Below are 13,568 nucleotides of genomic sequence, written 5' to 3'. Positions count from 1 at the left end.
GATTTTTTTAATATCTGTTGGAATTTTTTAAAGTGCTATTATGTCATTATACTCGAATTCCCATTGGTCGATGTACTCCGACAAAGTGTCAACAGAATATTATGCATAATATGTATTGTACATACGTACATATAATCAAATCTTAAATTGTAATACGTATTATAACATGCAACTAAATGAAACTTTGTATAAATGTACTCACTATTGTTTTTTCCTCCGAAAAGAAACGTATGGCGCGAAAGAAGTGGCCTAACTAAAACTAATCTAGCCGACTTCAGATACCCCCACCACTCGTTTCAAACATCTAAATACAAACACGTGCACTTATAGGATGCGTAAACATGAAAACGAGCGACTATTTAAAAAATACATACACATATAATTATTATTTTTTAAATCAAATTCATGCACGGATAATCCGCACACGAATAATCGAGAGTTTAGTGTATTTCCAATACTTCCCCAAATATTTAAGCCGAGAAGGAACTGGGGTTTGGTGGAGAAGACGTGCTCTGTCAAAAAATACTTGAACGTCTGGGTCGGATGCAAAGATAGCCAATACTGTATTATTCAGCTTTTTTGTGATGGATTTCTGGTGCTCCTTGATTCTGATAAGTAGTGGTCTACTTGTGGTATATTCATAGTAACAATTAACCGTGTGGTCCTGTAGCAGAATTGAGTACATGCCTGGGAGAGTTCTTTTGTCTAGAGAATTTGTATCATTCCTTATCCTCCAGGAATTCAGTTTGAAAAAGGTTGAAAACATTAATTCATTATTAAATTTTTGTCCTCTACTGGATTAAGATGTAATTAGGAATTTTTAATGAACAAATGAATACAGCACATTTGACAATTTTTCTACGAACATAGCTAGTATTACATACATTCTTTCCTGTTAACTATAAGTAAGCATTTGCTTGGGAAAGTTTGTCTTTGTAGCAGCTGTCCATATTCTCTCAGCTGCTCTAGAAAACTTGGAAAATTCATTCTATTTGAAATTGTGTATTTCTTCATTAATTTATTAGTTAAACACTTCTATGTTATAATTTAAAACAGATTACTTTCAGATACGTTTTTACTTGTCAAATTTCAAATTCATAGGTGAAAGTAGCGAAAAAATTTGTAAATATTTACGATAGGTGTTTAGTGAAAATTAATTGTGAAATTAAGTTTATAAATTTTGAGTAATTATAAACTATTTTTTAAAAATTTGATTGTTATATTAATGAAGTTTATCTGGAAGTAATAAATAAAGTTATAGAATTATAAATTTTTATGTAATTGATAAAATTGTGATAAAACAATGTGTATCATTTAAGATAAGATAAAAATTTAACGTTAGAATAGAATATGAATTATCAATCGTTTTATTCTTTAATAGCAAAAATTTAATCATTAATTTAGAGTGTAATCTAATTTATTATTGCGAGAACGAGGGTCTCCGGAATAACTCGCCTCACTGGGTAATGGCCGTTAATTGGCGAAAGATGAAAAGTATGCAAATACTTAACTTTCTCAGACTATCGTTGAGATCTCCCGGCACCTAGGATTAAACTATTTCATGTCCTAACTCGCAAATAGACTTTTCCAAATGGAAAGATATATTAAAATTTACCAGAATTTTAGGAGGGTCTAATTTGAAACGTGAGTCAATGATGGAGTTAGGCATTAAACAAATAAAATGAGATAACAATTAAAAGATGCATTAATGAAGAAAGGTTTGGCAATATTTATATATAAAAGGGGGATTAAATTCAAAATAATATAAAATAAATCGGACTTTTAATTATAAATGACTCTCAAAAGAATAAGATCGAATAACAATCCATTAGCTAATTCCAATACATAAAATATTATATTATATTACCTGTGATAATACATATAAGCTTGACGCTTAATGATGAGTATTCTTGGAACGATGCAAAAGTTAAAATCCTTCCTATTGTCTTGCCTTGTTGGGAGAATGAGTGAGAGAGCCAGAGAATTGGGAATGCAGATCTTACCTCAGAGAAGGTTAAGATTATTTAGTAGAGAGAGAGTGAGAGCTATAACCTTCTATACAAAAATTTCCTCCAATTGGATTATTTGAAATAAGCCCTCCATGCTTTCGTGTGTGACGGAAGTCGGGCGGTCTTGTGGATAGTGTGAGAAATCCCACTGTAACACTCACTTTTGGAGGACCTATATCATTTTCCTCCATCAAAACAGGAAGTTTCCTTTTCAACTTTGTACAATTTTGTAAAATAAAGTTTCTAGCAAATAAAATTAATAAATTAATTCCTCAGTTCCAGATTCTCACAATATTATATATACTGAAGTATTGTTAGCTAAATTTAATTACACAAATTAATTTTTATGATTGTTTCTAATTTTCTGAATTTTATAGATTAAATTTAATCATCAAAGATACTTATGGCAATTTATATGTAGTTTCCTTTAAACTATTTGAGTTTAAAACAAATGAAACTGTTTAACAGTGATTTATAAACTACAGTGAATCTTCGTTATAGCGCTGTTCACTATACCGTGCACTCTGTTATAGTGCAGGCGATGTTTGCAATGCAATAAGCTCAAACATGTTTATACAGGTTCAAGCGGCGTTAGTGAGTAGCAGATTTTATGGTTAATGTTACCTTAGGTTCCGAGATGGGGACGTAGGGATTTTTTCCCTACGTCGGCGACCGCTCCGGGGAAAAATTTTTTCCCTGCGATTCAAGATGGCCACGCGACCGGCCGCCATCTTGAAATGCTATGCAGAATCCGCGGATTTTAACCGAAATGAAAAAAAATTAAAAAAAAGGGAAAAAGTAATTTTTTACTCACTTTTCGATGGAGTTCGACTACTTCTTCCTTTGTTTCTTTCCTTTTCGATCCAATTTTTTGCCGGTTTCGCTAAACTCCGGATTTTCGTTTGGTGAAGTTCTTTTATTCGCTGTTGTTTTCGCTTCGGCCGCCCTTTTATTGGTCGGTTGGCGTTTTCCTTCTTTTGAATTAGTATTACTATGCTGCTTTTTGGTATCTTTCCCTTCTTCTTGTTAGCTTTCTTTTTCGTAATCGTCGCAGGCGCTGCGGGAACGGTTTCGGGCTGGAACCAAATTGGCACTTTTCCCTGCCGGGACAAGTGTTGCTTAAGTGTTGGGCAAAAGTTGGAAATCTCTCACCTGGTTTTCTGGAGGGCCAGGAATCACAATCAATGCAAACGGACTCAGTCGGCTGTATGCCTAATTTCACAGCAAATTTAAATGCGCTATCGACAAAGGGAGGTACACCTAACTCCAAACGGTCGTCTTCCATCGACTTGTAAAAATCACGGGAAGTGCATTTCGACCGAAATTCGTCGTTGCAAATCAAATCGACCGAACCGCTCATTTCCACACAATCGGTAATAACTAAACGAGGGGAGGTTGGAATGGTGGGAAAAAAAACACAGCCTATCCTTAATTTCTAGTTACAGGTTCGTCTAACGTTTAGCTAAAAATTGTAAAAATAAAAAAAAAAAGAATACTTACTAATGCAAGAAGAAATATTAACCACAATTATTATCCGATAAGAGTTAATTTGAAAACGAAAAATCGTCACGAAAAAAAACACGAGTCATAATCCAAATCGCAAAACACGGCAGCACACGTTTCCAACTGGTAGTCAATTTGCATAAAATTGCATTGAAACGAACAGAAATCACGTCACAGATCGAGCATTTGCATATTCGCGTGTAACACCACTATGAATTTCCCGCCGATATTACTCTCGCACGACGTCACGAAAAGGCTCCCTCTACCGTCGCAAATTTACACACACCGTCGCCGTTTCGAGGTTACAGGATACTCGGCAACATGGAAGTCGGGGTCGAAACCGACCGGGGAAAAAAATTCTCGAGGGCGTCAACGTCACGAGTCTAGGGAAAAAATTTTTCCTCATCGCGGACGCCGACGTAGGGAAAAAATCCCACCACCGCAATCTCGAAACCTAAGGTAACATTAACCGATTTTATTGTTACTGCATATTGAGTAATTGTGTATGTATTGGGTTTCTGCATGTATTTTGAATAGTGTTTAATTATTGTATGCATGATGAGTAAAAGAAAAGCTTACAGTGTGAAAGAAAAGCTTGACATTATTGCTAAAGTAAAGAGGTGAACTGCGTTACACTGCGCCGCTTGGTATAACATGGTTCACCTTATACGCGGATGTTGTTTCCTGCCTGACATGCGCATTATATTGGGGGTCCACTGTATATGTGATTATTAAGAGGACAGAAGATATTTCTATGATTTATCTCTGTTTTGATTGAGCAGTGTTCGCCCAGGCCTTTTTCTATCAAATTTGCTAATTCCTCTATATAAGTATTTGCATTTAGCATTTGCAAAAAATATACACATTGAGGAGGAAAATTTTATGAAATTATTTTTGGGGAAAATTTGAAATCAGCATAAATCATGCTGGTATAAAATGAGGGCAGTCTGTATAAGCTTATGCATTACATATGGAACTGTCCTCAATTATCACTCTTATTTTTATGCTTGACTTACAACAGGTTCTGTTGTAAGCTGAACATATTGCACATGCAATTTGCTATCAATCATGCTACCATCTTTGGAATTGTAACATGATTACAATGGCACCAATAGATATTTTTTGGATATTCTACGTTTTCAGAAAACAAGATTGACATAACTAGAATTCTGTAGTTATTAAATGATGCTTTTAATTTAACTGAAAAATATCGTTTTCTGGCTTATTTTAAGAAGAAACTGATAAGAATAGTAGTGAAGACATCAAATGAACATTAGAACTGTCAATTATCCACAGAAACTTTGCATGAACTTCTGCATAATTTAATTCAAATGCACTTTAATACAAGTGTGTATTGGATTATCTATGAATATGTGAAAAACAAACTGTTTGTGGGAAGGAAATACAGTAGACCCCCATATAACACGGTAGATACGTTCCGTGTTATAAGAATTCCGTGTTGTACGAGTCGCTTAGATTTTACAAATACATGATCCGGGCACTTGTGCAGTTTAGGGGGTATGGCTGTTTGAAAGGTTTTCTTCCATAAAATTAATCGATTCTAGACTAATTTGACTCTAACATTTTCAAAACACGTATAATTTTTTGGGAATAATCCATATAAACTATGCTATAAACAAAAAATTGTAGGAATACTTACAGAGTGTGCACTGTTCGAAGACGCCATTGCTTAAGCTTGTTTTCATCGCAGAGCGGTTCATCGAACGGCAGATGCGTGTTTCTCGATAAGTTATTCTTTCTGCGAAAAATTCGCTGAAGATGTCATTAATAGAAATATAATTTTTATTGCCAATGAATAATAAATGTTTTTTACTAAGTTCGCTGCTTGTTTAAACTCAACAGTTTGTGCAATGTTCACTATTGGTCCAGATTCAACCAATCTTGTCGAGACACGAGTCGGCCATGACAATCTGACTCATTCTTTAGCGTGTTATACGAACACGATCGCAATTTTTCTGCCGTGTTATACGAATCCGTCTTATATGAACTCGTGTTATAGGGGGGTCTACTGTATATAGTAGTATAAAAATGGACACTTTAGAACTTACAGTATATTACCATTACAAATATTTAGAAATGGAATTAAGCCAAGATGCAAGATGAGAGAAAATTGAGCAGTAGGAAACACAAAAAACAAAATGCCGTATTCAGTTTTTTTTTTTTTAAGAGACTGAATGGAATCTGGTAGAATTTTCCAAAATCTCGAAAAGAAAATGGAATATATGTAATACAATAGTGAAAAATATATTATGTACTATGTGGAGCCAAAATGTAGGAAATATCAAGAACAAATGAAAGACAACAGCTAAGTGCATTTGAAATGATCCACCAACAAGATTATGCAGACAAAAAGAAGGCAGTGATTATGATATGATTATGTGAGGATAAAAATTGTTCAAGTTAACCACTGAACAGAAATCACAGAATGAGAGAAGATTGAGGAAGACCTGGGAAGGTGTATGAAAAATAGAAGAGGGGGAGATTTCAGATTCTAGAAATTTGTGTGTGTGTGTGTTTGGTTTGTGTAAGTTTTTTCTCTGTGGCTACTTATTACATTCCACCTGGTTGGTTAAACTTTCAGAGAGCATTGCTTACAGAGCACTTTAGCTACAAATGAACTTTGTGGGAATTATTACATTTAAATTAATATGCTATAGTCACTCATGGGAAGCATCAATGATGCCTAGCAAGTAAAGTTGGAACGTTAAAAAGAGCTATTGTTTGACTATTGACATTATTCAAATAACTGTATTTTGCCAAGATATTTTGCTGAAATTTGCTTGTTTATGAAATTATGGATAATACTTTTGAAGACTGTACTAAAGATAAGCATAAATTTTAAAACGGGTAAGGTTTTTTTTGTAGTTACCGTAGCGTATAAGCCTAGAAAATTACAATATTTACTGAAGCAAGCATGTGGTGCACACCTTAATTCTCTGCAAAGTAAAGCCACTTGTTGTTGCTTGTGCTCCTACTTTGGCTACATTTTTTATTTAATTATTTTTAAGCTTTCTACCATGGATTTTGCATGTTGCTGTCTGACAAATGACATTTCATAATAATTTCTACTTGTATTAACAAGTTATCAACGGCTGCCTGATGCAAGTGAATCTTGTCGGGCAGCTACTGTAGTAATCCATGTTTGTTAGTCTTAACCTATATTTGAATGCTTAAATAATTGGCCACAAATGGATATAACAATTTTTACTTTTTACCTGTTTTAGCATGAAAATAAATGGTTTATCAGTTTTCATTTGTGGTCTTTTATTAATCTAAAGGCTTGGTTTGTCATTTAGGTACCTACCTAATTGCCAGGTTTAGTAAAAATTAAGTAGATATTTTCTTAATTTTAACTAAATCAGTTCCTGAAATCTCCAAAAATAAAAGGTATCTATTTAACTGTTAAATAACACTACACCAACAGCCATATAATATCGGCTATCTTTTGGTGATTATAATTTTAATTACTGATTAATTAGTACCTTGTGTAGTAGTTTACAGGATGAGGATGCAGAATGCATTTTCAGTCGGCACTGTAAGTAACCGATGATCCTTATATCATAGTTAAATATATCTAAGAGGAGATTGGACTGAAGGTCTGGGTAGTGTAATTGGCAATGCATCCATACGGCAAGCAGGAGTTGAGGTTTCAGTCTTACTCCAGGCCAATTCTTTTCCTCCAGATTATTCTAAAACTATTTAATTAAATTATAATTATTAAATTTAATACGAGATGGCACCTAATGCTGTCTCTGTAGGGACAAATTAAAATTATAATTGCCGTTAGATAGCCTGATATTATACAGCAGTTGGTGTGGCTTTATACTAATGAATTGGGTTTAGGAAGATGTTTATATATGTTAAATAACTTTACTAGCATGATGAAAGAATGTTTAAAGAATTCATGTAAAATGTAATAAAATTTGTTAATTGCTGTCAATTAGATATGGGACATCCTGTCTTACAAAGAAACAGAAGTATTATGCTCAAATTTAAATGTCATTTTACATATGTAAGAATGTCACCATTGTCTTTTCAAGTTTTGAAGAAGAAATTACTGTCATCAAAATAAATATGGAATTTATTGAAAAGTTAATCAACCTGCTTCACATATTTAGCTTTCAATATTACTTATCTGTGATTGTAAAAAAATGTAAAACAGTTCTTAATATAAAAAAAAATGTAAAAAATGTAATAAAAGTAACGTTCCTTTTATTACTGCTACTCAAAACTGGTTATACCTGAATTAAAAACACTAAAACCTATAATCCAGCAATTTTTAAAATAAGTGCAACATTTTTGCCATGTTGAACTGGCATCATCAGGCTAACTAATCGCCACAGCGTAGAAGTCTTTCTTCAAACTATAAATCTTACTATCCTCTTCCTCCCCTTTCTCTCGTCTTACGTCACCTTCCCTCTGCACATGTGTACAGCAATCTCCCATTTGTTTCAGCAGCTGGGGATAAGTTAGCCTGATGATGCCTGTTCAGGACGGACAAAAACATTTGCACTTATTTTAAAAATTTCTGAATTATAGGTTTTAGTGTTTTTAATAGTATCATTCCTTTGTAAAAAGCTAGAAGTAGGTTTGTGAATTACAAAATAGAAATAAAATTAAAGCACTGTGATATCTTTTTCAATGTGTCTTTTTTTTTAAATATATAGTAGGATTAATAAGTCACAGCTTAAACTGAGAAACTTTATTCAACTGCTAAGAAATCATCAACTCATTATACCTTCTTTCCAGTCTTTAACTTTGAAATCTACTTTTCTTAATTTGCTTTCTACCAGAAACTTGCAAAAGAGAATTTTCTGTTCATTATAATAATCTCCCTGTTTATATGTGCACTGGGGCACAGAGCAATATCAAACCATTATTTAATATGAAGTTTAAAAGGTATCTATATGCATTATCCTCGATTTGTAGCCATATTGTTTACATTTCACTAGTGCCACCACAAAAGTGATGGCAGTCATGGTTGAGGATAGCAATTCGTGTAGCTGCTGTGTGACCATTGTTCCACAGACATCTGATTTATTTGAAGCTTCCTGTCCTTTAAACATTGTATTTATAAATCATATAGTACATTAATAATTCAAGTACTTATCAATGTACTATAGGATTTAGAATTCATTGTTTGAGTGGGCCAAAGCACTTGTTAAGACTTATAGTGATTGCACATTATCAGCCACTTGTTGAGACTGAAAATTGGAAAAGAAGCTAACAATACCTATTTATCCGAAGAAAATTATAACTATAACCAGTACTTTTTTGAAAAATTACTTCTGGTACAAATATATATATTGAGACTGAACAAATAGTGCTATATTACTGAGCAACTGCTGGTTTTACGTATGCTTTTACTTACCATCTGCCGGTATAGCGTACTGGTACATTCCACTGAAAAACAGTCCTGAATGTACTGAACTAATTATAATAAATGAAGTTTTATAAGTATATTTTAATGTGTTTCAGAATGCTGATTTTGAAAGCATTAAACAATTGGTAACAATGTCTCTGATTACAGTAAGTGGAATCTACTGTTTCATGATTTTTTGGTTTATGAACAGAGTTTGTTGTTTTTATAAAGAATATTCTAAAATACTCATTTAAATATTAACACTACTTAATCCTTTAGCTTTATTTTTATTCATTAATAATATCCATAATTAGAAAATGATATTTTCATGTAGCTTATTTTGTCTTACTCGTTACAATTAAATAAAAATAAATGTAAATTTTAAAACTGAAACAATGTGAGTCAAGGCTATCAAATTAAAATTATTTTAAGTTTTGAAAGACACAAGACAATTGTTTTCTATACTTTGTTTCATACTTGTTCCACACTACAGTTTTATTAAGCAAGTAAATAACCTTTATTTAAGCTAATTTAAAAATAAACTAGTAGTAAATTAAGTGTCTTTTATATCAATAGGTTTATATCTTGTCTTGGAGTTTTTTATGATATATTAGTCATAGTGAAGGTGATTTGTTTATAGTTTATTGTGTTAACAATCAAAAAATATATTTGAAATTAAAACTGTTTTTTAATAAAAAATTTACTTTAATTTCCTAGATTTTATTTCATAGTTATTCTCTGGTTAAATACATTCAGTTCTTTATATAATTTCTTATGTAATTACAGTTTATATTGAAAGACTTTTCTTTTGGATATGAATTGATAGGATATTTAACAGCATAACATTATTGTTTTTTTTCTTTTACACTTGAAGCAGTCGTTTATTATTAAGAATTTTTGGTTAATGTTACCTATGGTAGCGAACGTGGCAGCTCGTCTCTGAAACAGTGGGGACACATGTTCTAACCTACTACCTAACCTATTTTAATAAATTACCATAATTATTGCAAACCAAATTATTAGAATAGGGGTAATTTATTAGAATAGGTTAGGTTAGAATGTGCGTCCACACTGTTTCAGAGACGAGCCGCCACGTTCGCTACCATAGGTAACATTAACCGAATTTTTTAAGCATTTAACATATGACATCTGAAGAATTTATCAAAAATAAGGTTGCGAAAGTGACATTGTTTTAACTAAAAGAAATTTTGTCAAATATGAAAATGGAAAAGTCAGTTGTTAACTGATGAGATTTGAAACTTTTAGGAAACCATTCAACGATCTGTCAGTTAAGCCAACTAACCTTCAGTTGCCAATGAATTCAACAATTCAAATTTTCTGATTTCCTAAATATTTTAGTAATGCTGTTTCAGAACTCTCCATAAGTGCTATGTATTTTAAAACCTTTTTCTTTTGAATTAAACATTTAATAGTTTATTAACAGAAAATTGGTGCACTTTATTAGTTACATTTTAACATTTAAAGATGAATCGTAATATGTATGAAAATATTAATTAAATTTAAAAATAAAACGTTGCGATTACAGAAAACTCGACGCAAAAGAAAAAGGAGGGGCAGCGAAAACGTTCGCCATTTTGAAAAATAGTTCACGCCGGTTATCGGTTTTAGAAGGTATTTAATTTTTTTGTTCAGAAGAAAAATGTTTCTAAATTTCATGCGTGGATCAGAATTAAACGATGGCAACGATAGTCACTTTATAGCTCCAGTGCTCTCACTTGAAAAAGTCCGATTCTACTAATAAACAATAAATTTATTATTTAAAATTTTTATTTTATTACTGTGTTTCCCCAAAAATAAGAATTCTTGAAAAGAATTCCTTGAAAATAAGACATTCCTTGAAAATAAGACCTAATAGAGGCTTTGCTGAATTGCTAAATATAAAGCCTCCCCCAAAAGTAAGACCTAGCAAAGTTTTTGTTTGGAAACGTGCCCGCCGAACAAAACAGCATGCAGCTGTGATTCTTTTTAGTCCACTGCCGTTGTCTCCCACCTTCACCGTCCGATGCAGAGCAGCCGAATGCAGGACACGAAGACCGTCACCTACTGCTAACTCCGATGTTCCCTTCCATCACTTGTAACTGCTTCCATCACTACTAACATCACTTGTAAATGTGCAGGCAAGGCATCAAGAGGCCCGTCGCCTGCCGCCATATCGTACACTGTCCTCGCTGTGCTGTGCAAGTCTGCTGTGATAAACTTCCCCCGGTGGCCGGAAATTGCAATAACGTCCCTGCTGTACAAGTGGTCCAGGATCTGCTGTGGGAGATCGTTACGGAATTCACAGTTTGTCTGGTTATGCTGGTTTGTGATGACAACTACTATACAGTGTATAATAAATGTTCATTTTTTTTTTTTTTTTTTTTTTTGGTTCAACAGTAAATGTGAATTCTTCTTTGTGGAAAAATAAGACATCCCCCGAAAATAAGACCTGGTGTATCTTTGGAGCAAAAATTAATATAAGACACTGTCTTATTTTCGGGGAAACAGGGTATTTACAAGTGGAAAAGTCCGAAGATGATTGATTTCCACCCCCCAAATAACAAACTCCAATAAAAAAAAAAAGTAAATGGTAATTAATAACAATAATAACACAAGGAAATAAAAAATAAAAATTAAATTACATATTATATAAAATTTTAAACACGGCTGTTTTCTCATAATGCTATAATGTTAATTCAGAATAAACAGTAAATTTTCAAAAACTAAACATTTTATTTGAACATTGTTCTCTATCTTTAACATTTGGTAACAATAGTTAACATCTGGTAAATGGGCTTTATCCTATGCTTAGAATTTTCAATGATTTAAATTGAAAGGAAACAGTTTTTCAGTAATAAGCAGAATTTCATTTTAAAATTCAATTTAAAAAATTTTAATCAAAAAAATTATTTCTTTTTTGTTTTTCATTTTACATTCTTTTTATGCAATTTGATAAAGTTACATTGAGGTTGCATTACCTGATTGGGTCTTAAGAGTTCAGTATTAAAAAAAAAAAAATTTGGTTAATGTTACCCTAGGTGCCAAGATGGCAGCTCGTCTCCGATTCCAGCAAGGAAACAGTGGGACGCACGTTCTAATCTAACCTAACCTATTCTAATAAATTACCATAATTATTAGCAACCAAATTATTAGAATAGGTTAGGTTAGAACGTGCGTCCCACTGTTTCCTTGCTGGAATCGGAGACGAGCTGCCATCTTGGCACCTAAGGTAACATTAACCAAAAATTTTATAGATGACAAATATAACACGGTTGTACACCAACAACTACTAGATTATATCGGGCTATTATATCATGATTATTTTAAGTTAATTGCTAAATAATTTGTTACTAGAGGGATGTGTTAGTTACCATCTTTTATTAGATTTAATAATTATAATGAAATTAAATAATTTAGAAAATTCTGAAAGAAAAGAATCTGCTCGGAATGGGACTTGAACCCACAACTGCCGCTTACCGTGCATCTGCATATTTATTTAGTAAGTAAATTATTTAGTAATTAATTTAAAGTAATTGTGATGTATTAGCTTAATATAATCTGGTAGTCGTTGGAGTATTATGTATGTACACTGGATTTGTAGATGTTGGTTTATTTTAATAACACAGTTGTTTTCCTATAATGCAGTATATATTGTGTTTCTAAAAATTATCAGTTTAGGGAATTTTGTATAATAAAGGTAACAGAATGTATGGGAAATTCGAACTAAGGGAAGTAGGGGCAGTCGTACAAAACATTTTATTATTTCAAGCTTCTCCTCAATACTTAAAGCTTTTCTGTATAGTACTTTATAAATACTTTTGTCAAGAAAAGTGTACAAATTTCGGGAGTGTGTTTGATACACTTTTACAGGACAATGGGTGTTAGTAAATCGGAGTGAGAAAAAGGATATAGTATGTGGATATTGTGTATTTGTCCTGAGATTGCTTTATTTGTCTTGCTTGTGTTTTTCTGATCATGTGATATTACTTGCTAATGCTTGCTTATGAGCTTCATTTGTTAATGTGATGGAAGATAACAATGATGGTTATGAGCTAACATGACTTTGTATCAATATTTTGATGATTTAGTTCTGTTTATCATCACATATGAACAAATTTACACGTTAGAAATGTGTTGCAATAGAAGAGAGACTGTACATTGATGCCAATTATTTAGTAGATTTACATAAAAATAATTCATTTAATTACATTTTTGAATAAATTATGTACTGTATTTTATGGACTATAATGCATTTATTAACAAAAATATGCTTGTTTACTATTGTAAATAATTTTTAAAGTTATATTAGTCATTTTAACCATAAAGTTTACAATACAAACAGTATAAAAAAGTTATTTTGAAAACATATGAATCACTTTTAAGTTAATTCAAGTGAATTTTATTACTTAATCTTTTTACATATATTTCATAAAATGCTTTAAAATTTTATGAATTTGTTTCATCATTTGTCATATTTTTTAAAAATAATGTTAAAGAAAGTTGTTACCTTACAGAGTATATTCATCTCTGTATTAGATCTGGCCAATAAATATAACAATCATTATTAAATAAACGACACTTCCGTGTTGCGGCATTACTAACAGCGATTTATTAAACTTCAGATATATTCGCAAGTACTTCCAACAGTTTACAACCATCATCCTCAGCAAAAA

The 13,568-nt window shown here is 32.1% G+C and overlaps 1 protein-coding gene across 1 annotated transcript in view; it reads left to right on the top strand.

The window, feature by feature from the left end:
* Surf4 (Surfeit locus protein 4) overlaps window positions 1-13,568 on the top strand; it is a 36,061-nt gene that overhangs the window by 6,239 nt on the left and 16,254 nt on the right. The gene's annotated exons all lie outside the window — the stretch shown is intronic.

The sequence above is a fragment of the Centruroides vittatus genome, unplaced genomic scaffold (assembly GCF_030686945.1).
Source record: "Centruroides vittatus isolate TY-2023 unplaced genomic scaffold, ASM3068694v2 scaffold_1478, whole genome shotgun sequence".
In the NCBI taxonomy this organism is placed as follows: domain Eukaryota; kingdom Metazoa; phylum Arthropoda; class Arachnida; order Scorpiones; family Buthidae; genus Centruroides; species Centruroides vittatus.
Note: the sequence above shows the minus strand (reverse complement) of the source record. Positions and strands in the feature narration are given on the sequence as shown.